The 22,760-nt window shown below is 39.9% G+C and overlaps 1 protein-coding gene across 1 annotated transcript in view; it reads right to left on the bottom strand.

Annotated features, from left to right (window-relative positions):
* Positions 1 to 14,017, bottom strand: part of TGFBR2 (transforming growth factor beta receptor 2) — an 83,310-nt gene extending 69,293 nt beyond the window's left edge. Inside the window, exon 1 of the mRNA XM_038125045.1 lies at positions 13,889 to 14,017. The gene's annotated coding sequence lies outside the window, so the exon portion shown is untranslated. The remainder of the gene's footprint in view (positions 1 to 13,888) is intronic.
* Between the last annotated feature and the right edge of the window lie 8,743 nt (positions 14,018 to 22,760).

Here is a 22,760-nt window from a genome sequence, read left to right as displayed (position 1 = left end):
CGTCAGCCCAATCATTTAGAACACAGGCTCCAAAAGTCTCCAGTCCTACAGAGCATCCTCTGAAAGTCAGAATCCCATCCATGTGCCATGACAAATGGTGCCAGTTCGTGTTGCATGATGCTTGGAGCATAGAGCCAAGCTCCACAGCCTTCCTGTTTGCTGCTCATTGTACACCTTTGCCAAGACAAAGGAAGCCACACCTTTGAAGGGGTTTTGCTGGCAACCAGAAGGCAGGCGGGTCACGGAGGTGATGAAGGGAGCAAGATACCACTTTGATTCTTCTACATGGAAATGCAGACCTCCCTCAAACTGCTAGTGAAGCAAATGTAAATATAACTTAACCTTCCAGTGAAGGTAATCACTAAAGGAACCTGAGTAATTTTTTTCACTGCTAAATTTTGTAAAACACTTTTTCTCAAGGTGCAAATTATCGCAATTGCACCATTCATGACCATAGTCTCTTCCTCTCTTCAAGGAGCCATAAAAGTTTTCTAAGAATCAGAAGAAACCCACTAATTTTTATACATGAGGAGATACACTGCTTCCAACAAAGTGCTCAAAGATGCTCAGCTGGAATGCATGGAGAAAGAGGCTCCTGGGAAGAACGGGCAAATTTCTTTTCTCATGAGTGAACATTATGACCTAAAAAAAAATTGCTTTGCCTATAGCACTGAATGGGTTTTTAAACAAAGTATATTTATTCTCTTTCTGTTGTTTACTTTTGTGTATGGGAAATGAGTAGACAAATTTGGGATAACTCATAACTCTGTGGACATGTTTTTTTTCTGTGCAACACGCAAGAAATAAATACTACCCCACAGTGTGGATAGGATTTATCTATTAGGATTTATAGGGCAGAATTCCTTTCACAGGTGTAAAACACCATAGATTATATATGTACTTCATAACTCTAATATGTTTTCTTCTACATGGCCTTTCAGGTGCAAGCATCCTTTTCTTTCTAGTGTTCATGCTGATGATTCTTAACAAGACATCTGTAGAATCAAAAGGGATTTATCTAAGGCTTGCTAACCTCATCACTTACTACTTATAGCTGAGTACCAATCACAGACTAGCAACATGAACTTCCAGGTGTGAAAGAAGTGGTGACAAGTGAGAACTGCAGGTGTTGATAGAGTGTGTAAGCCAATATGTGATAAGCAGCTACCAGTGTGAACTTTAGTTTCAAAGACTAACACACATTTTGCAAAGGCAGCATTTGCAGCCCTTGACAGGAATTAGAGGTTGTTTTGCAGCACCCACAGAATAACCTTCTGCTGTTGCTCTACAAAGGGTGCACACCACTTCCAGCTTTTGCAAAGCAATTTATCGTAGACACTTCTTTGTGGGCTCACCCCTGCTGTGCTGGTGCTTTTGTACACAGGCAGCTATGCTGTTTAGAACATGCTGCTGCTGGGGGCTTCCTGCCTACCTCTGCAGCAGGCAGCCATTTCTGGCCTTCAACTGCACATTTAGGAGATGGGCCCCACATTGTAAAGTCTGAATCTGGATCCAAACACAGTTTTCTTCAGCATTCACAGGAGATCTTATCCTAGGTTTGGGCTTGCTCCTTTCAGATCAAAGACCAGCTGCAAAACTTTTATTCCAACCAAAATTTCCTCCAAGTTTTGGGGTCTGGGGTTGCAGCTCTGGTTTAGCTCCATTTCTAACTAATTTCAAAAACTCTATATGTAGAAAATTTAAAGCCAGACATTTGTCCCATTGAAGGCAGTAGAATCTTGCTTTCTTGACACAGAGTGAAAAAGGCACTTAGGTCATATAGGTAAGATTAATACTAACTAGAATGTTTAAATTTTTTTCTGACAGGCCTAACATTTGGTTGGGAATCAGCCACCCTAGGCCTCTAGAATTCTCCATTTTGTGATCTCATTTTATTACATTACATGCATAGACATGTCTATTTAATATTAACACAAGGAACATGTCCAAAAGACAGTCCTTGTTTAGTTTGACCTTATACCTTCCAATCGTTGCTTCTGGAGGGGTGGGTTGTTTCCTCAGAGATTTGCTGCAGAGATAGGATAATAGATTGGAGTGGACTATCAAGCCATGCCAAGGAAATGATTGTTCTATTCCTGCCATTGTAAAAAAGCCAGGTTGGAACTGGGTAGGTGAGAGCTGATGGTGCACTGAATGGCTCAGAGCACCTGCTGCCCAAAGGAAAGGACAGCACCGTAAGCACTCCTCAGGGACACCCATGAGTTTTTAGAACAGTTTTGCTCTTAGCTCTTTGTTGCAAAGGGTTTTGGCAAACATCTCACTCTAGGAAAAAGAGTCTTTCTAAAGCAAATGTTATTAGTTATCTTTGTTTGTTTGTTTGTAACAAAATTAAAATTGAATGGGTTGCGCTCACTGAGCAGCACAGAAACAGCAGTTGGGTTGAAACAAAATGAGCTCTAGTTGAAAACCCTCATCTTCTGATACGGTGGGCAATTTCCTCACAGAAGTGTGATAAAGTTTATTTGTATAAACAATTGCTTCTCCAGCAGTGTACAAAGAAACAGTAGCGGGAGGTATTTGTGGTCACAGCTAAGCAGTCTCAGTGACCTTAGTTTACTAACCTAGCACTGCGTTCTCTTGGGCTAATGTCAGCCTCTCAAACACACCAGCTCAGTCTCTGTGTGGAACTTCATTGCGCTGGATGAAGGAAATCTTCATCTATCTGAATCTCATTTCAGCTGATAATGACAGCTGTTTTTTAAGTGCTAAGAAAACCACCAAGAGCAAAAAGGCTCTATCTGATGTTAGAGGTCAGAACAGAGCCCTGGGAAAACCTACAGTTGTAGCAGCACCTGTCCTGTCAAGCTACTAGTCATGTAGGTTAGGCTGTGTAAGGAAGGAAAGAGGGACAAATTCCTGTGTTTACTTATGGTCTCATCTCAGTTCTGTTACTGCTCTACCATATGAGTATAGGCAAGATTTTCTGTAAAGTAATTTCAGGCAAAATAATCCACAATGGAATTATTTTAAGTAGTTGTTGAAGAGACTGCCAAGGGAAATGAGAGGAGAAAGTGCCACCCGTTTTCTTTTAACTGAGTGGAAAGAAGTTCTTGGGGAGTACTGTGGTAGAACTCATGTGTAGCATAGTGTCTTGGCATTGTACAGTATTTTGTGCAATTGCTGTGACAGCAAACCTACCTACAAGGGTTTCGCAGAGAGATTAAAGCAAGGAAAGCAATTTTTACTGGGGAGACTTATAAAACAATGCCTCACAAGTGACAAGAAGCAGCTCTTCAAGGCTACCAGTTTACACATAGAATGACAGAGTTGGCAAGCATTTTTGCAACAGTGCCACCTGGCCTTCCTTTGAAGGAGGAGAGTGCAGCACACGGACCCATTGTTTAGGTGGAGCACTGCAAAAATGCCTTGTTTAAAGCTGACTGATACTTGTAATGGGGTTAATGTTCAAGATCAAACTGTTTTGCAAAATAGTTAGCACAGGTGACTGAGTGCCTCTGAGCTGTGGTCAAGAATAAAATATATGCAGACAAATTCAAAGGTGTCCAACCTTCTTCCTTGAACAAATGATGACATTCTCAGAAGTTCTTGATTTGCAATCAGAACCAATTAGATTAAATCAGTGAGAGAGATGTCTCTGGATTTATTTACCTTCATTAATGTCAAACAACATTGGACAATCAGGACTTGGTGTGAATCATCTGGAAAGGATGAAGGCATTAGTATTTCTTTTTCTCACCTAACAAGGTCCTGTTTTAATATTAAGGCAAAATTCTAAACTCTTCCCCAGGTGCTATAATTATATTACTGCTATTTACTCTGAGTGCTTTTCTAATTTCTAATGTAACTGTTCCTAAACTACTGAAGTCTTATTGGGTAGTAAGAACTCTTCTCATGCTGGAAGCTTAAAGAATTCATATTGCTCAGCTGATCAGGAATGTTGTTTTTCTTCAGTGTGAACTATAGCCATTAGATCCATGTATTCATTTTTTGTCACACCCCTGAGAAATGACTCCACTGTGTTACTGCCCCACAAAGGAGGGGAAAGAGGGAAGCAGCAAATATAACAGCTTTCCCTGATCTGAGGAAATTGCACAAGGAACATTCTTTATGATATCCCTAAGAGGATCTGTTGGGTAAACCAGCTTAGTTCCATATTCCGCAGGAGTTCTCCTTATTGATGACAGTAGAAAGGACTAAGATTTGGTGAAGTCTTCTCAGAAAATCTTAAGAAACATACGCTTTGTAAGCTTTGAAAGGGAATGACATTTCATTCCCTAAGCCAATTCTGTTAAAATGTTTCAAAAATATTTAGAGTTTTCACAAGTGTTTATCTTGCTGTTTTTACTGCCACTCCTCTTCCCCCGGTACACCCCAGCTTGCCACTAAAATGAAGGGATAAATAGAAAAGCACTAATTTTAATTTCAGACTACTCTGATGAATCTTCTCCAGATTTGAACAATAATAATAAAAATATAATCTTCAAAATAATGCAAATTTATCATTAAAGAAAATATGAAATCTATTTTTTTATTACCTTTTTCGGTCTCAGGAGCACTGTCAATAATTATGGTGACTGCTTTGGGTCCCTAAAGAAGGGTGGTGGTAGTAGAGAGTCTCCTGTGCTTAGTAAAATGCAACACTAAAATGAATTATTTGAGTTAAACCAATGCTGTTTCTCCATGGACACTGTTAGACAGCTTTACTCCTGCTTTGTGTTGCCAGAGATTAATTCAGCTGGGAAGAATAAGACTGAGATGTCTCCATTAATTATGCTTATCTAGAGAAAATACCAGAAAAAATCGTATGTAATAAATGACCAGAAGCTTAAGGGAGATGGTTGTGAAATGACATATATTCTTTTGAAAATTGGAAGGATGACTGATCATTGGAAAAAAACCCCATGTCCAGATGATGGTAGATTCTGCATTTCTTGACGTCTTCAGGCTGAGGAAATGTGTTGCAACTAAAGACAAGTTACTGGACTAAGCCAGAATTAAAGAAAACATGGGTCAGACTAAGTTAATTATTCATATGTTCTGACCATAAATTACAAGAATCTCCAAAAAAGTATGAAAATCATAGGAAAAGTGTGGGCAGCAGCTCTCTCTGTGTAGTTCCAGCTGCTTGTTCTCACTGTCTATGGGTTCAGGACAGAGCACTTCTCTAACCCATGGCAACTGGGAAAGTGAGATCCTTTAGCTTTTTTTGTTTTGAACTAATCTGTCTTTTTCTCTGAGCTTATTTGCTGTTTCTACCAGGCTCTTTTTGCATGGATAAATTTGGATTTTTGGTAGAAGTTCCTATATGTATGGCAGAAGGGAAGAGCCATGGCTTCAGCTTCATGGAGTCTACTGGGGACAAGCATCCCTGCCTTCAGTCTGACAGGAATGTGGAAATTTTTGCTGAAGTATTTGTGTGAATTTTATTAACTGCACATCTAATGCCTTGTCTATACACTCTGGGGTGCCCATTTTCCCCAGCAGTGGTCACTATGAATGGGAAAATGGCTCTTCCCATGAGTGGCTCCCACCAATAACATCTGTGTTAGATGTTTCTGCCTGCCTGCCTGCTTTCCCAGTTTTGCTACAAGAATAGCAGTTTGGAATGATAATTTCTCCCTTTTTTTTTGCTGTTGTCGCATACAGGAGATAGAGTGAACCATTCATTTCATTATAGAATCACAGAACATCCTGGGCTGGAAGGGACCTTGAAAGATCATCTAGCCCAACTCGCTGAATGCACAGAGCCAAAAGGCAGCCTCTATTCCCAAAAGATTTACAGTCATACATAAATACAAATTTTCTACCAGCCTTTTTTCTTCTACTCAGTGAACTAGTCGCATTCATCAGATGTGCAGTTTAGGCTGCAAGGTTGTCCTAAAGCACAGGAAGGATTTGTTTGGCCAATGTATGTCTCTCAGTCAGCAATGAATGCAGCCAGAATGGTGGTGGAAAAGGAAATCGGGGAAGAACTTTATAGACACACAACTGCTCTCTTGGTCATATGAACAACCAAGACAACAACCTGTGATTGGTGCAAATGAACTGTAATCTTCTTCTCCACAGAAATATGGGATAGCTACAGATTTACAGCTGGCTTTCTGTCATGAATTCCAGTCAGGTCTGCTGCTCTGTTTAATTCAAAGCAGCAGCCCATTTCCCAGCTGGTGCTTCACAACTTAGGATCAAGCACATCTCTGAGACCTGAGTCTGGTCCTTACAGCTATGTAAAACATATGGTCATTGCCTCTTAGCTCTGTAAGATATTCTAAAATGAAAAAGGTTGTAGGCAAGCCAGTTTGCCCATGAATTCTCCTTGTGACACACATACTAACTCAAGGGTGATTTATATTTTGAAGACCAAAAGCATTTTTCCTATGCAATTTACTTACTCTTCCAAGCTTTTTGGCCTCAGTGCAGTAACAGTCTGTGTATCCTCACTTTCACCTAAGCTTTCTGTGCCAACCTTTACTACTCTGCTTTTCCAAATAAAAACATGCATTTTGATGGAGTATTCCTTTCAGTTTAATTTACTTTGTTCACATTCTTTGCTATCATATGAAAACCACCCTTTCTACAGTGGTTTAACCTGTATCCCCTTGTATTTAGTCACTTGTCAAAATAAACCTAAATATTAAACTGTTTCACTGTTCTAAAAGCAGTTTCTAAATACAACCTCCTTCCACCCTCCTGTGTTTTCATTCAGAAACTGTTGATTTACTTGACTAATTCCAACATTTTTGTTATTGCTTAAGAAATACACTGTCTTAACAACCTCAAATTGAGTATGAAGCAGCAAAGAACTCAGTATTTAAGCAGAAACAAATTCTGTACTGTATGAATAAATGACATGAACTGACTTTTGCACTCAGAAGGTCTCACTCATGGAACTCTAGAATTCAATTTTTTTTAAACCCCAGAGTATTTGAAAAGCTTTATGGCCTCCCTTGAAATAAATATTACTGAAGCTGGAAAGAGCCTAAAGGTAAAAAAAAAAATGAGCTTCTAAGCCTAAAATCCTAAACAGAACAAGGCACTATCTGAATTTCTTCCACAGAATAATCAAAAGCAATAGTAAATTCCTTGGTTACCTCTGCATATGGTCTGTGGGATTAAGATTTACCAAGTTATCGGTGCTTTTGGGAGGTTAGTTCTGTTTTGTTTTGTTTTGTTTTTTGGGAGTGAAAGGAAGAGGGGATTATGGAATAAAAACAGCTGTTGAATTGTGTCATATGTGGTAATAAGCTCCTTTCCTCACCCACCCAATCACATAGGGAGAACACCAATATTTCATCAAGATGATCAGAATCCAGAAGAGCATTCCACAGCAGCATTACCTTGGCAGAGGTACAGGTATCACAAAGCAAATCTAGATTGATTTTGCAAATAGTTCTCCCACATTTTTTCCTGAACCCTGTGATCTAAAGCACATCAGAAGTACCCAGTTTACTCTGACATTTCTTCAATTCCTTTGAAAATTATGGCCAAGGCTGTAAACAGGTACTGAGAGAAAGCGGAAGCCAACTGAGCGACTTGAGTTCAGACTTTCAGGGCTAAATCACCTTACACTATGGAGAAAGTCAGCAGTTACTTTCTGGATCTATTGACAGGTTTTTGATTCCACTTTTGCTACAAGAGCTCAGGATGGAGGTGACAACTCCATGAACCACTGGGATGACATGTCCATCTCCAAGGAAATGGCGGAGTTTCCTAGTGTGCTGAAAGTGAGAGAAAGTATTTCTGGGAATTGCTGCAAATTTGATCACCCATGTCTAATGAGGAGTCAGCCACAACTTTGACGAATAAAGGCTATATATCTTTGAGGAAAGGTGGTGACAATGTTTTGGCCAGCTCTTCAAAGTGCTTCTCCTTTCAGCCAGACACACTTCAGTCTTGCCTGGGTTCAGCCTGAGCTGACTGTGCTTCATCTACACACTGCCCTGTAGGCATGTTGATGTGGTACAAGTGGTGGTGGTTGCATTGCTCAACAGGGGGTGTACAGGAGGACAAAGAAGACAATTTAAGTTTGAGCAGAAATGGTAATGGTGAGATAACTTATATTTAGGCAAAATTCCCTTCTAGATATTTCACTAACACCTTAGCACCATCAACAGCCTCACCATGTACTCTGAGCACTCAGGAAGAGGTGCCAACCCCTGTCTCCTGGTAGGAGCTCACTTGTCCAGACTGGACTGAGTTGTGCTAATGGGGATCAACTAGCAGAGCCTCCTATTGGAGCCCTTCTGGACAAGGCCTTGTGACACAAGGTACCTCAGAAGAGTCCCTTAACTTCAGCATAGCTATGCCTACCCTGTGCTGTCAGTAGGTTATAAACAGGCTGTGCTGGCCATGAGAGATTCCCTCCCCCCCCCCCCCCCCCCCTTCTGTCCCATTGTAAACATGCATGCAAATCACTGCATGTGAGTACAAACTTGCCATTCAAGGTCTGAACATCTCAAATAAATGAGCAGACTTTCAAAAGCCCCAGAACTCATGCAGGAACCAGAAAGAATTTTTCCAAACCGAATAAACCAAAACCCACTCTAATACCAATGAGAGCAATGGGAACCCTGGACAGTCTGTGGCTGAGATGGCCCAAAGGAACTGAGCTCCGGGACCAGGAGCTCTGCACAGGGCTGCTAAGTCCTTCAGAATACATCCTTCATTGTTGCAGCCTCATACTTTGGTTCAGAAAAATCACCAATAGATGCCTTTAGCTATTTTTAGATTATATTAATGATTCTCAGATTGCAAATCTGAAACTGCCATCTGCTCAGTGTTCCTGCTTTCTGAGTGCTTGTGTGTTCTGTTTTGGTTCTGCCTAACACAGATTCTTGATGCCATTGAAGTCAAGAAGAGTTTATTTTTAAAGGTGACCATGGAGAAACTACCTGCAGAAATTGATAAAGTGAAAGAAAGATACCCATAGTGCAAAGATGTTTCATAATGAATCAAAGAAGAAAATCAGTCTTTAAAAACAGCTGAACATATGCTGCATTCTACTGAGAAGAAGAAATACAGGTGGAATAAGAATGCTGTTATGTGAAATACATATAGCAACATTTAAGAATGTTAAATAAATTGATCATTTGCTTTAGCTGCAGAATTGTAAACTGAAAATAATGTCCCTTTTGCATGAGGAAAAACACTCTAAAATGGAATTGTTCAAGAAAATCTGTGCAAACACAAACTGTTCCCAAAGGCAGAGAGCAAGTCACTAAAAAATTTGCTCTAAAAATCACTGTGCTGATTACCCTTGCCTACTATGTCATTTTCTCTTCCTGCAATTCATCCATAGTCCTCAAACTTGCAATCTCAGGATAATAATTTTCACAGTGGATGCAAGCAGTATGGTGAGTGAGACTCAGGTGAATGCTGGAAAAAGCAAGCTGTCTATTCAGTTCTCTGGTGGGCTGAAAGTTAATCAATTACTGCTGTGAACTTACCGTTTTGGAGGTTTCCTTTCAGCCTTTTTTTTCACAGCAGAGCCTTGAATTACTGGATTCAAATGGATGTCAACAATTTATTAATTCGTAAAGCTCAATTTAATACTTAAAGCTGAGACATCCAACCCCTAAGACAAATACCTCTACTTTTTTTTTTAATATAGATATGTTTTCTTTTAAATATCAGATAATATAAATTGGAAACCAGAACTATACTGTATCAGTAATTTCTTTTACTTGTTATTTAATACATATGTAGGCAAGAAAGAGAAAGAAGTTGAGGGGGACTGAACAGATGATGGGGACTTTTAAACATCTGTTACATTTCCAGAATTCCATTCCTGGTAAGACTTTGAAATGTCACAGCTGCTGCCCTTTTGCTTGTATGATTACTTCTCCAGCTGTGTGGAAATGCTGCAAAACCATTTTGTGACCTGTCACAGAAAATATTTTGACTCAACAATCAATAACAGAGAAGTTCCTACTAAGTGCTATTAGCTAACTCGGTGTCAGAGTGGATAAAAAAAATATGGTTGGTTCTTAATCATTGTATTTAGAGCTGAAGTGTTTAGAATGCATTTTCCCAGAAAAGTTGCATTCCTTATTCTTTTAAGAGTTTGCAACTTGGTTCTTTGTATCTCCTCTTAACACTTAAGCCCAAGTTAAGGAAAGGGTTAAGCGACAATTTAGGAAGAGACTTTATCTGTCACTGAAGACTGATTTCTGACTCTGAACTATGTGCAGGGATAAACCCCCTGCAAATCAGAAAGAATTTTTTTTTGCGCAATAGACTTTAGAAGTGGCTAACCAAGTACCCGAGAAAATGAAAATGGATGAGGGGGAAAAGTTATCTAAGAGAGCTGTGAGGCTGGAAAAGTCTGGGAAAGCACTACAGGGAAGTTATTCCAATTGCTTTATAAATACTTCCCCTGATGGTTCTGGGTACTATTGCAAAATGTCTCAGTTATCAAACCCCGCAGAGACACGATTCTGCCATTTCTCAGACAGGGCTGACTGACTGCTGGCCACCTGACAAACTGGGGAGATGCTCCACAATTGTAAGTGTCACTGAGCTGCCAAGTAAAGCCAGCGATCTGCAGGAGGGTGAGGGATAGAGGGAGGGAGGCTCACCAACCTCACAGTAAAGAATTTCTCCCTAATATCTGATCTTAGCCTTTGTAGATACTCTCTCTCCAGCCTTTCTTGTGAACACCCTTCAGGTACTAAAAGATCTCAGTTAGGCTCCCCTGAAATTTTCTCTTCTCCAGGCTGAATTAACCCAATTCTCTCAGCCTTTCCTCACAGGAGAGGTGCTCCATCTCTCTGATCATCTTGGCAGCCTCCTCTGTACTTGCTCCAACAGGTCTGTGTTTTTCCTGTGCTGGGGACCCCGGAGCTGGATGTGGCACTCCAGGTGGAGTCTCACCAAAGGGAAGCAGAGGGACAGAATCCCCTTCGTTGCCCTGCTGCCCACGCTGCTTTGGATGCAGCCCAGGAGACATTTGGCTTTCTATGCTGTGAGTGCCCATGGCTGGGTCATGTCCTCTCACCTGTCACCCACCAGCACCCCCGAGTCCTTCTCTCCAGGGCTGCTCTCGATCTGTTCATCCCTGGCCTGTACTGATACCAGAGGTTGTCCACAGCCGAGTGTTTTCTACCATCTTATGATACTGCTCCTTAAGATTAGACTGTGACCTCTAAATGTCACCTCATTCAGTCTTCAGGAGAGATCAAGAGGGAATCCTGTCACACATGCAAGTACAAGAGCAATGTTACATAGCCGGCTAAGGGTACATAGCTGGCTAACAACATTTAATACCTGTCAGTGTTCATTATCTTACCTTACATCAAATTGTTGACTGTGTCTGAAAGCAGGAAAGATTAAAATGGACAGTGGGGTGTGTTTTTATTGGTTGGTTTGGTTTTTTTTTTTTTGTTTTGTTGGGTTTTTTTTGGTTTGTTGTTTTTTTTTTTTTTTTTTTTTTTTTTTTTTTTTTTTTTTTTTTTTTGGTTTTTTTTTTGAGAGGAAATAAGGCAAAACTGCTGCTGGTAACAACTGCCCACAGATTTCCCAGCCTGTCATTACAAAGATGTTGAAGAGGAGATTCAAAATTTGGCAAAAGAACTGATTTTCAGATAGATGCTTTCCCACCTCACTGAAGAATGTCTTTAAGAAAAATCATTCAACCCTATTAGTAAACTTATGTTTTCTGGCTTTTTTTTTTCCCATAAAAAAGTGTTCCCAAGGGTCAGTCCTTAAGACTCCTTCCAGTAATACTTGCACATGTAATAAAATCCCAGGATGACAAGATTCTAGACTGATTAGACACATTCTATGATTACATTGGATTAATTTCTTAGAAAAACATTGCATTTTCTGTAATTTGTTTCATAACCTGACACATAAGGTCAAATATTTAGCCAAATTCGTGGAAGAATTATGTTAAGTGGGGTTTTGAAAGATATTAGTGGGTGGAAAATTAAGCTATTACCACCATTTTCAAGGCCCTATTTGCCTGAAGTACTGGTGAGCGTAAAAGTTACTCTTCAGGCTCTGTAGGGAGCAATGCTTTGGGAAAATAAAAGGGTATCAGACTCTGAGCCCATGTTGCACTTGTTCAGTCTTTCAGATTTTCACCCAAAACACCTGACTGAGCAATATTTTCACAGGAATTCATGTGGGAAACATAAAAACAAGGGTTATCAGAGACTAGCAAGGGAAAATCATAACCTGAGAAATAAGGATTTAGTGCTACAAGTGGGATAAAATCCTGAATGCATTTCCTTCTGTCAAACCTCCTATGATAATATATAGCGATATAAATCAGGATGTAGATTCAAGTATGGGTGATAATTTGTCTGTCTTTCTTCAATATCCTGCTGGTAAGTGTGGTTTATCAAGGGATAAACCTTGATGTGACTGAGTGACTTCCTCATTTTCTAGAACTCTCTCAGTATTGGAAGTTGATACTGTGAAAAAAAGTTTCAAGGGGAGCAACAGCTGGAGCTTCTCAGGAAATAGATATGCCAGAGAGGAGACATTTGACAAGCTGTCTTGTGCCTACACACTGTGTATTTGTCACAGAGAACAAGTTGCTATGCCAGAGAAGAGCAGGAGGGTTTAAGAGAGAACAATTCAGTTACCTAAACACAGTTGTGACAGCTGCAAATGACACAGGCCCTATAATAGACTTCAAGACAGACAACTGAAAGCCTTAGGCAATACCCTCAGCATTGGAAGGTCTCTGGACACTGATGTTTACGTGAGTGAATCCCACCCTGACAATCAAATGAAGCAGCGGAAGGGTTCTGGTGAGCAGGGAGACATCTGAGGTGGAAGGACAAGGCCTTGAGAAGACAGTCAGAGTACACCCACAACATTCTCTTCTAGAAAACCTATGGGATTAAACAGCTCATTGTGGGAAAGACAAGATAAGAGGGAAGAACATGAAAAGGGGACAAAAAGAAGAACTTTGTTCAGAATATGGACAGTCTAACACTGGGCAAAACCAGTCCTGGAATGGGGATATGAAGGGTGAGGAGCAAAGAGGGAGGTAGAACTAATTTGGAGAAACATGTACAATCCACCAAGTTCAAAATACATGAAGTAATAGACCCTGTGTCATGAAAGTAGTTTCCAGTACTTTTTCAGCAGTTTTCCTTGAAGAAGACCAATCACTAATTTCTGCAGCAATGTGGAGGATGATCTTTTTAAACTTTGCCCAGTTTTTCCATAAGCTTTCAGAAACACTCAGTCTTTCCTAGTCACTTCCATACCACAGCTAACATGTTCCCAGACAAGGAAATTAAAAATACATGAACCTGACAGTTTATAGGACAAAGGAAGAAACCACACAAGAAAGAAAAAAAAAATTACAGGGTTTTGATTTTTTCCTCTAAACAATCCAGTGGGCAAAATTCTCTCAGGAGTTCTCTCTCTGAAGTAAGGACAATTACAATGCTGTAATTAAGACAGAAAGATTCCTAGTTATCTCTAATTACATTTTGATTTCTACTATTTTTTATGGTTCATTTTTTTGGAAAGCTATTACTCACTGGAATGAGCCTGAACAGCTGTGAGCCTTTCTTGGTGATATGGGTTAGGAAATACTATCATTTGAACTGATTAAGTGTGCACGTTCCACTTGTCTTTATCTCATTAAATTGTAATAGACAATGCACTGTACACACTGGAAAACACACAGATCACACGCACAGGAGACAATCATTTGAGAACTGGAGACACCAGGCTTTCCTGGAGGCCACCTGGGATTAATTCCCACATAGCACAGTACGTATCAGTTTAATAGACCTCATAAAACTGGGATTAAGATTTCAGCCCTACATTAAGGCACATGACAAATTTTCAGCTGTTTTGAAAATGAAAGAGAGAGAGAGAGTGAAGGAAATTTTTTAGAAGAAAATGTGGGACACAATTTACATTACAAAACTCCGCTTACCTAGGTAATACAGTCTTTTGCCCAGTGGCAGCAGCCTATCTGAAAGGGTTGCATCAGGATGTAATTTTCTTCCCCCAAAATAGAGATTAAAACCTGCCTAGTAAAAGATCACCAGAAATCCAGGACGTGTTACACCTCCAAGACAGAATGTTTTACTGATGGTTATTTCAACTTTTTATGAGACAATGGTTTCCAGAGCAGTTTAAATTTAAACAGAAGCAGGGAGGTGTTGCCTTTTACAGATCTTTCTTCTATGATATTGGTCTATCTCTAGACCACACAGCATGACAGAATACCTGTGTGCCATCTTTGGTTTTCCTACCCTTCTTTTTACCCTTTGTTGTGGACTATTGCAGCTCTTAGATCTATGCTTGGGAAATACAATGACTCAGAATAATGTATGTTTCCTACATGAATAACAAAAAGATAAACTCCCGTTACACTCCCTTATGGCACTTGATGCTTGATTTGCTGAAGTTATAGGGACTAGTCAAATATTAACAATCTTCAGAGCCTTTGCAAATGTCAAGGCTGTTTTGCCTAAGGTCAGAAATTATGCAAAAACATTTTCTTAATGCAAAAAATATTTCAAAAATTCCACACACACACATATATATATATGGATTTCAGGTTATTCTCCAGTGAACTACACTGAAAATCTCAAAGCCCCATTTAGTAATGCCCCGCCTGCCTCTCTTAGCCTGGGTCAGTTGCCATGGCATCTGCACAGCCCTTTAAAAAGAACCCAAAGCCAGTGTAAGCACATCTGAGTCAGCTCAATGCCTGACCTAACAAAAAACACTGCTGCCTAAAAATGGGCACTCCTAGTAGATTTTACCTGAAGCAGACTAGTTTAATACAGACAATAACACTACTAAGGCAAGACAGTGCATGCAACAGTTATGAGCAATAAAATAACTAATTTTGCCGCTGCACTTGTCAAAGAATTAGAAGGTGTCATAACACCAGGTGTCAGAGAAGACAAAATAATACACCAATGCACAGACAAACACCTAATACCCAGGGTGAAGGACAGGTTTTTTTTAAAAAAAATTTTTTTTGGTTATTTGGCACAGGTTAAAACTTCAGTTTTGTCTTCACTCAGATGTTTCCAAAAATACACGGGTGAGAAACATACGTTTGCTAGGAAGTTTGTGAGAGACTGTGCTCACACAAGTAGTGCTGATATGGCACATTTACCTCCAGGGAAGTGATGGAAAGATGTCTGTTCAGGAGAGGACCATGCTCATCTCCAAAGGGACATCTGGGTTCATTTTTCAGCACGTGTGGAATCTCATTCAATGCCCAGGCTTATTACAGATTTTGTGATGGAAGGAAAAACAGCATGAGAAACAGAGGCCAACAATTTTGTTTCTCCAGTCTCTGATCAGCCCCTGTCAAACTCCTTTTCCTGCCAATAAAAGCAAAAGAGTGTAGTGCTTGAGTGTGTAATAGTGGGAGTCAGAATTCATAACCACTTAGAGAAATCCCTCCTAAAATTTTAGTAAATACTAAGGAATTTGAACACTACATTTCATGCAAAGTACTGGACATCTATTTTTAGCACAGCAAACTATCTCTTCCTAAAGCAGTCACTATTAAACACTTTTTGCAGTATGTTAAAGAGAAGGGAAGTTTTGCCTGGTAAATTTTATTTTTTTATAGTATCACGAAGGAAGGGTTTTGGTGGTTTTTTTTGTTCTGTGTGAACAAAGGCCTGTTTCTTCAGTCATTCACAACTGACAAAATAATAAAAAGAGTACATGTTACATGTTTAAGTGAGAGTAGTAGGGAGTGTCTTGGGTCATTTGCCCATGCTCCAGACTCCAGTTTTAAAAAGCAGGGACTAGGCTGTCCTGCTGCTAAATCTGCTTTCCTAACCATTTGAGTCTGGAGAGCTAGAGGTGAATGACTGCATCTGGTAAGCAACTTTCTTTTGCTCCCCAACCCGCTGAAACCTTAGAAAATTCTCCAAGCCTTACATGCGGGGCTGAAGTTGGGAAAGTCTCAGATACAATCTAACAGCGCCCTAATCCAGGACAAAAAGACACACGCACTGTGTGAACCAAACGCTGCCCGTTTGACTCTGCCATACCCAAGCCTCCTGCACGCCTGCTAATGGAAAAAGCACACATGCAAACGCATGCAGGTTCCTTTGGAACATTCTGCCCACTGGAAGAGAAGAAATCTGCCTTTCACATGAAGTCATTTTGCCAGTGTTTTGAATAGTATTTTCCGCATGTTTTTTCTATGAGATCAGCAGTCATGCCCTACTGTTCCACATTATCAGCTTTTTTTTCCTCCACCCTGTGTTTTACATTAGCAAATCAGCCAGCTCTGAGATCATATTACGTCAGTTTCTTGCTTTCTTTTTTTTTCAATTTCTGTGTTTCTCTAATTAATAGGAAGTGGCTCTCCATTAAGGCCTACAGATGACAAATGGCTTCCTCTCCTCATTTGCGCACAGCTCAGCTGCGAGCCCATTGTTCCTTGAGCTGCTCTTTCCCAGTGCTGCCAGCCCCGGGGCTGTTGTGTTTCACAGAGCGAGAACCACTCCAGGAGCAGGACAACAATGTCATGGATACATTTGTCCCTCACCAGCCAGAGGCCCTTGTGACAAAATAAAAACGTGCACACAATAAACTTTGACCCTTAATTGTAGCCTTTCCCTAAGGAGGATTCATCTCACTTGACACTGACCTACTGAAAGGCAGCTGTCTGAGCTATTGGGTTACTGATGCTTCCTCTGTAATCACTGGGGAGGAGTATTCAACCCATCTGAGGTGGATGAGGGTTTTCAGGAGGTGCCTACTTGCCACTGGCTACAGAGCATACTGAGGCAGTGACTAAATTAAACGTCTACTTTCCAGATGACTGAAGTGATATGACATGAATTCCATTGTACATGACTTCCTGCACCAGTTGAAGCCTGCTCTGAAAGAGAAATGTCTTCTTTATCCTTCAGTCTAAGACCGTGAACACTACTTCCACTTTCTATTTTGAAGCTGTTGGATGACTTTTTTTCCCGCTCTCTCTCTCATTAATAGAACTGGTAAATAATTTGCACTAAATCATGTACTTCAATGAAATTAAAATTTTGGAAATAAATAGTGAACACCTCCCAGTTTTCTTTCAATGCATACGCTTTTCAAAATTTAGTGACTGCATCTTTTATAGACAGTTGGGTAAGAATATTCAATAATTAAAATTCTAAGATTGAGGGTTAGTCTGGTTTGGATTCATTCGCCACAGAGTATTTCTCCTGTTCTGTGGCAGAATACAAACAGTGGTTATTTGCAATAACTCATTTGACTCTGCTTGGTACTGGTTTAAAAGCATGGGAATGGTCTGTTACAATGACTCAGTTGCATGGCATTAATTTTGAGCTGAGATGGAATTATTTAAGATGCTGAAATATGATGGAAATTATCTTGTCTAAAAATTGAGTTTTATGAGCTGGAAACATATTTTCTGCAGATAAACCCTAATAAACATTTAAATTTCATAGTTTCTAAGAATACTATTAGTGAATTTATTTGCTGCAATATTCCTGAAAAAATTATGTAGAGCAGAATGATGTATTGGAAATACAGTCACTACTTTTTTCAGTTAGAAGTTAGAAGCTGAGCATTCGCACAGAACTAACAACAGGTTAGAAAAATAGAAAAAGGAAAGGTTGAATTGCTATTCCCATTATATTTCTGCTCAAACAAAATGTTGAAAATTGTTTGGTTGTCTCTGGTATAAAAGATGTTATGAGGGAGTGGTCATTTCAAATATAGCCATTCTCACTTGCATATTGAAATCTGAAAATAATCCCAGATTTTTATTTAGGAAACAAATCCTTGAGTTCTGCCAGTTATTTTTAAAACAAGCCTGGAATAGTTAGAACTGGGTGGTGTCACAGAGCAGAACACATACACAATAGCTGTTAAAATGAGATGTCATACTGACAAAGCTCAGGAGACAACACCCTGTGAGAAAACAGCCTGTGTTACATCCATGGTCTTCTCTGAGTGTCTCCACTGAGAATCCTTCCCCTAGAGTCCTGGCAACAGCACCCTTCCAAAGAATCTGGAACCTCTTTTGCCTTCCTAGCCTTGTCCTCATAAATTGCTAGAAGATAAGTTGCCTTCCAACAGGCAATTCTAATGTGCTACTTCTTTCTTGTTCTTCTGTATTTAAATTTTGTTATTCCATATTCCTCTCCTGCATGGGCTGGGATTTCCTAAAGTGTCTTCTGTGCAATGGAACAAACTAATCAGCCAGCTAACATTCTCTATCCCCTTTATTAATTGGTCACAGAATCCAAAGAGTAGAGCATTGGACATATTTCTATTATTGAGGTGAGTAAAGGAAATGGGATGTGTCAAAACTGATACTCTGGCAGCTAAATGCTATAGCAGCACACACTGCTGAGAGTTACTAGATGGAGGATCTGTTCCACAGAGGTGTGCTGGTAAGCTGATTTAGCAGCTGTGCCTAGATACAGGTCCAAACAAACAAGGATCTGAAAGCTGGCTCCGAATCAACAGCCTGGTGGTGACCATTCAACTACTCTCAGAAAACATTTTGTTCCAAGGCTTTAAGTGCTTTCTATTTTCTGCAGGAAAATCTCCACTGAATTACTGTTATGCACCTTTTACCCAGCAGAGGAAAATATGTGATTTCTTTGCATTGACAAGTTGATTTAATACAGAATCCTAGTTGGTAATTTGGCATTGGTACAGACAAATTCCCAAAAATTTCAGAAGTGACTGTGTAAAGAGGGTGACAGGCATTAATATGCTTTGCAAAAAAAATCCCACACTGATAACTCAGCACATTCTTCTGTGTTTTCTTTGTCAGGTTCTCTTGAAGAAGCATTTTGCAACCACACTCACAGAAATTCCATTTGGTTGCAAGACCTTTGCCCACACTAGAGAAAGCTATGCCAGCATTGGAGTAAAATTACATCCAGAACTGTAAGGGAAGTAAAACATATAGGAACATTCCTCTCTCAAAAGCTACTGGTGAGAATGACAGGCAGTGTCCCCTGAGTTTTAGAAAAGCTCTGAAAATTTCTCTTTCTGTTTCCAAAGCTCCATTTCCAAGAGCCTGTTTGGCTGATGCAGCTCTCTGAGATCACGTAGGTTTAAATGTTTTCCTTTAAAAAGTGACAGCCATACTACACCTTCCCCAACAGGAACATTTCCTAGCTAAGAGTAATAATTATCAGCAAACCCCAGAAATTAAAGGCAAGTTGTCTGAAAATATATGCCCAGTCACAATTATTAGGGAACTAAAATTTCCTCATTCCCATGAACAGGAATGTCTATCAATCTAACAATCAGTTAGATGCAACAGATCCAACTTCTGGTTGAGGAATCCAGAGATTTATAGGATTTATAAAGTAAATCTTTGGTTTTTAGGTCACTGGACTACATCTGGCCTACTTTGGTAATGACTAAAAAGTGTTATCATCACTGCAAGTGGTGTTGTGTTCACATTGGTGTCTGTGGGGGTTTATGCAACTTGAATGGACTAAGTTTTTCTTTTATTTTTTGTTAGAAAATGGGGATGCTCTTGCTCCAGTATCTGGAGAAGGTAGACAGCTCCAACATAAAGGAATGAAGTAAAAAAAGAAATATGATCATAGATCAGAATGGAAAAGCCCAGTCATCAGGAGCATACACAATCTGTCTCAGGACAAATGAATATTCTCTAGGCTTGTGAGTCTAGTATCCTTCACAACATTATAGAGTCAAAACAAAAAGGAAAAAGAGGCTGGGAAAATTTATATCCTTACTATTGTAAGCCATGCACAACACCTGGAAATGCTTAGGATTCCAATAACATCTCAGAATATAGCTTTTTAAATTTTTTTCTTTACAAACCATACTAGTATTATTCACTCTATTTTTTATCTGAGCAACGTAGATTGGCAAGTACTATAAACATTTCTGGAAATAGTCACTCAAATTTTGCTTCACCCAGACTTAAAGCATTGATATTTATTTTCTTGGATTACTCTCTTCCCTGGGGACAGAGCCAACATCAGAGTAAATGTCACCCCCTGAGAATATTAAATGATTGACAATTAGGTTATTCTAAAAAACAAGAGAAAAGGAAACTTAGCTACTCTCACTGTAATGCCTCAGTATTACTCTAGTATCAATGTGTACCACTGAGAAGTAGTTTTGTAAGTCAGATACCAAAACTAGGAATAGAATAGCTGATTCCCCGGGTTCTATTGCACATTTTCTTTTTTTTCATGTTTCTTTGTTTCATTAATTAAAAAGTTTCTACACAAAGCAATGGAGAACAATTTATTAAGAACTTATTAGAAAGAAGATACTGCAGACTCTCCCCTACAGTACAGTATTTACTATTTTGCTGGGCTGGGCTTCCTTGAAGTAACCCTTGTGCTTTGTTTTGGACAGAATTTATCAAAAATTCTGCTGAAAACTTCCATTTGCTGCAATGCTCATCATGTCACAGTGCAATAAGAGCAGGGCTGCTCAGATCTACCATGTCACCACGCAGTGTTTAGTTGTGTCCTCGTGCTCTCCTGCTCATCCACCTTCTACCTCTGGACAAGGAGGTGTCTGATGCCAGGCTGCCTGTGTTTGTGCTCTGTTTGCACAGGGCCTGATCCCACAGAGTCCCTGTCTGTAAGCATATACCAAAGCTCTCTAACTTATATGAGATAAAATATTAAAAAAAAAATCTCTTTTACTTACACAAAAAAGACAAATAAAAGTAATGGAAGTAGTCACATATAAAATATTATTAAGAGGAGAGCTTTGAAGTTAGTTTTGAAGACAGGAGGAGTCACAACTCACTGGAGAAGCCAAGCCCCTAGAGAAGGGCCTGCTGCTAGATCAGGCCAAAGTGAATTTTGGGTGGCAAACAGGACAGGCTCAGTGAAACAGGAAGGTTGACAGTTACAGGGGACAAAGAAGGGTCCTTGCCAGTCCACATATTTTGTAGCCAGGCCAGCTGGATTTGATGTAGACCGCTCCAAACCTGAAAATTCTGTTCCAGACAATTTCAATAGGGAAATGAATATTTTTACAAAATGAAACAGAAAAAAGTTACCACCCACTCTGCTTGTCTTCCTGCAGATTTTAGCACACAGTACTGTCATTTGCAGCTTACAGAGTACTGCAGGTTTCTGTCCCTGTGCCAGCTTGCAGAGTTAGGAATGAGACAGGTGAAGGTGTTGCTAGCTCACCGTACAGCCAGTGGGGTGGGTGAGCATGGGGAAGAGTAAGGGGGCGGGTACAGAGGCAGTGGTGTCACATGCCCAGCAACAGCTCAAGTGGAATAACTGGCAGTATGGATGCTGACAAAGTTGCCTCAACGGTGGAAGGTTCTCAAGTGATGGGAATAGGTCACATCTGAATTTTTTTATTAGGCTGTCTACATACCCAGAAAAATACAGGTGCTTTGGTTTGACCCAGTTTTTTCTTTTTTTTCCTTTTTTTTTTTTTTCTTTACAACTAATAATTAGAATTGGATTTTAGATTAAAGCCCTTACTTTGGAAAACAGTTTTGTGCTATAGAGCACAGTCCATAGCCTGTATCAAGGCTGCAAGAGTGCAGGTCACCTGTATCTGCAGCTCTGGTATTAGACTACTACGAACTTGCTTAACAACCAAACATGCTGTGACCATGTCTTTGAACAGGGCTTATTTCAGTGCAGCAATAAAGGTTAAATTTCAAACCAGCATATCCCTCAGTTAATGTTTCCTTTAGCCTTTGATGTCTGTTTACTCTTCCCTATACCTGTTTCTATTTCAGGTCAGAGGGCATTTATGTGTAGGTAAGAGTACACATATCTAAGAGACTATTTCTGCAGGGATATTATAGAGGGTAATTTTAGGTCCAGGACACATACTGAGCAGTGGACAGGCTGCCAGAAGGATTATAAACCCAGTCGTGTGTTTTTCAAATCCAAAGGACAGGTTTCAATTAAGCAAAGCTAGGTTTGGCTGTAACAGAAATCAGTGCCAGGTAGAAAAGGCTGCTCTGATCCCTTTCCTGCCCCATCCACCCTTCCCATTTTGTACTTTTGGCCAGCTATGTGATGAACATTTGCTCTGAACTTGCACAAACCCTTGTAGCATGATGGTCTGTGGAAAGCAGTTCCAAGGTGAAAGGTTTGTATATAGCTGGACAGACTAGATTGGTGCAAGAGGCATGTCAGAGGCTGGCCCATTGCCAGGAAGATAACCCACCAGTCGATATTCTGGAAGTCACTTGCATTAGACAGGCAGGAAGATGCTGTGTATTTTGCCATTGTATAGGTTCTGACTCGGTGCCAAAATAAGCTCCTGAAATGGATGCACAGCGCAGCATCTAAAACACTGCACTGTCCCAACTGTGGTAAAAGGAAAACACTTCTTTCCCTGTTGCTATGTACTTTGGCAGATCTCCCATCCAAAGAATTGTGCTCAAAGTACTCTGGAAACACCTGCCAGGAGACTACTTGGGAATGTTGTTTAAACAAGCCTACCTGCCAACTTTCCAGCACTGTTGACTTTGCAGTACCAAAAACGCGTCCTATTTTAAAATAGGCTTGATGGATAACAGGAACTGGGCCATAAGGATGAAGCACAGAATGTGCTTAAAATCTGCTTGCAGTTTCTGAAGCTGCTTAAAGTATGTAACTGTCTAATGTACAGACATTTCAATATGCAGCAGTATACATGGTTGAACTCCTGACAGGAACACATACGTAATAATGGTATGTGTTGATGCTGTGTGAGGAGAGGAAGGATATGTTTTTCCTACAGTAATTTACTCTAAAAGGGCTTCCATGTAATTGTTTTCTGATAAGATGTCTTTTTAAGTGTGTGTACAATATTTTTAGAGGAGCTATAAAAGT

Source organism: Motacilla alba, chromosome 2 (genome assembly GCF_015832195.1).
Source record: "Motacilla alba alba isolate MOTALB_02 chromosome 2, Motacilla_alba_V1.0_pri, whole genome shotgun sequence".
Taxonomy (NCBI): domain Eukaryota; kingdom Metazoa; phylum Chordata; class Aves; order Passeriformes; family Motacillidae; genus Motacilla; species Motacilla alba.
This window is presented reverse-complemented; position numbering and strand designations above follow the sequence as displayed.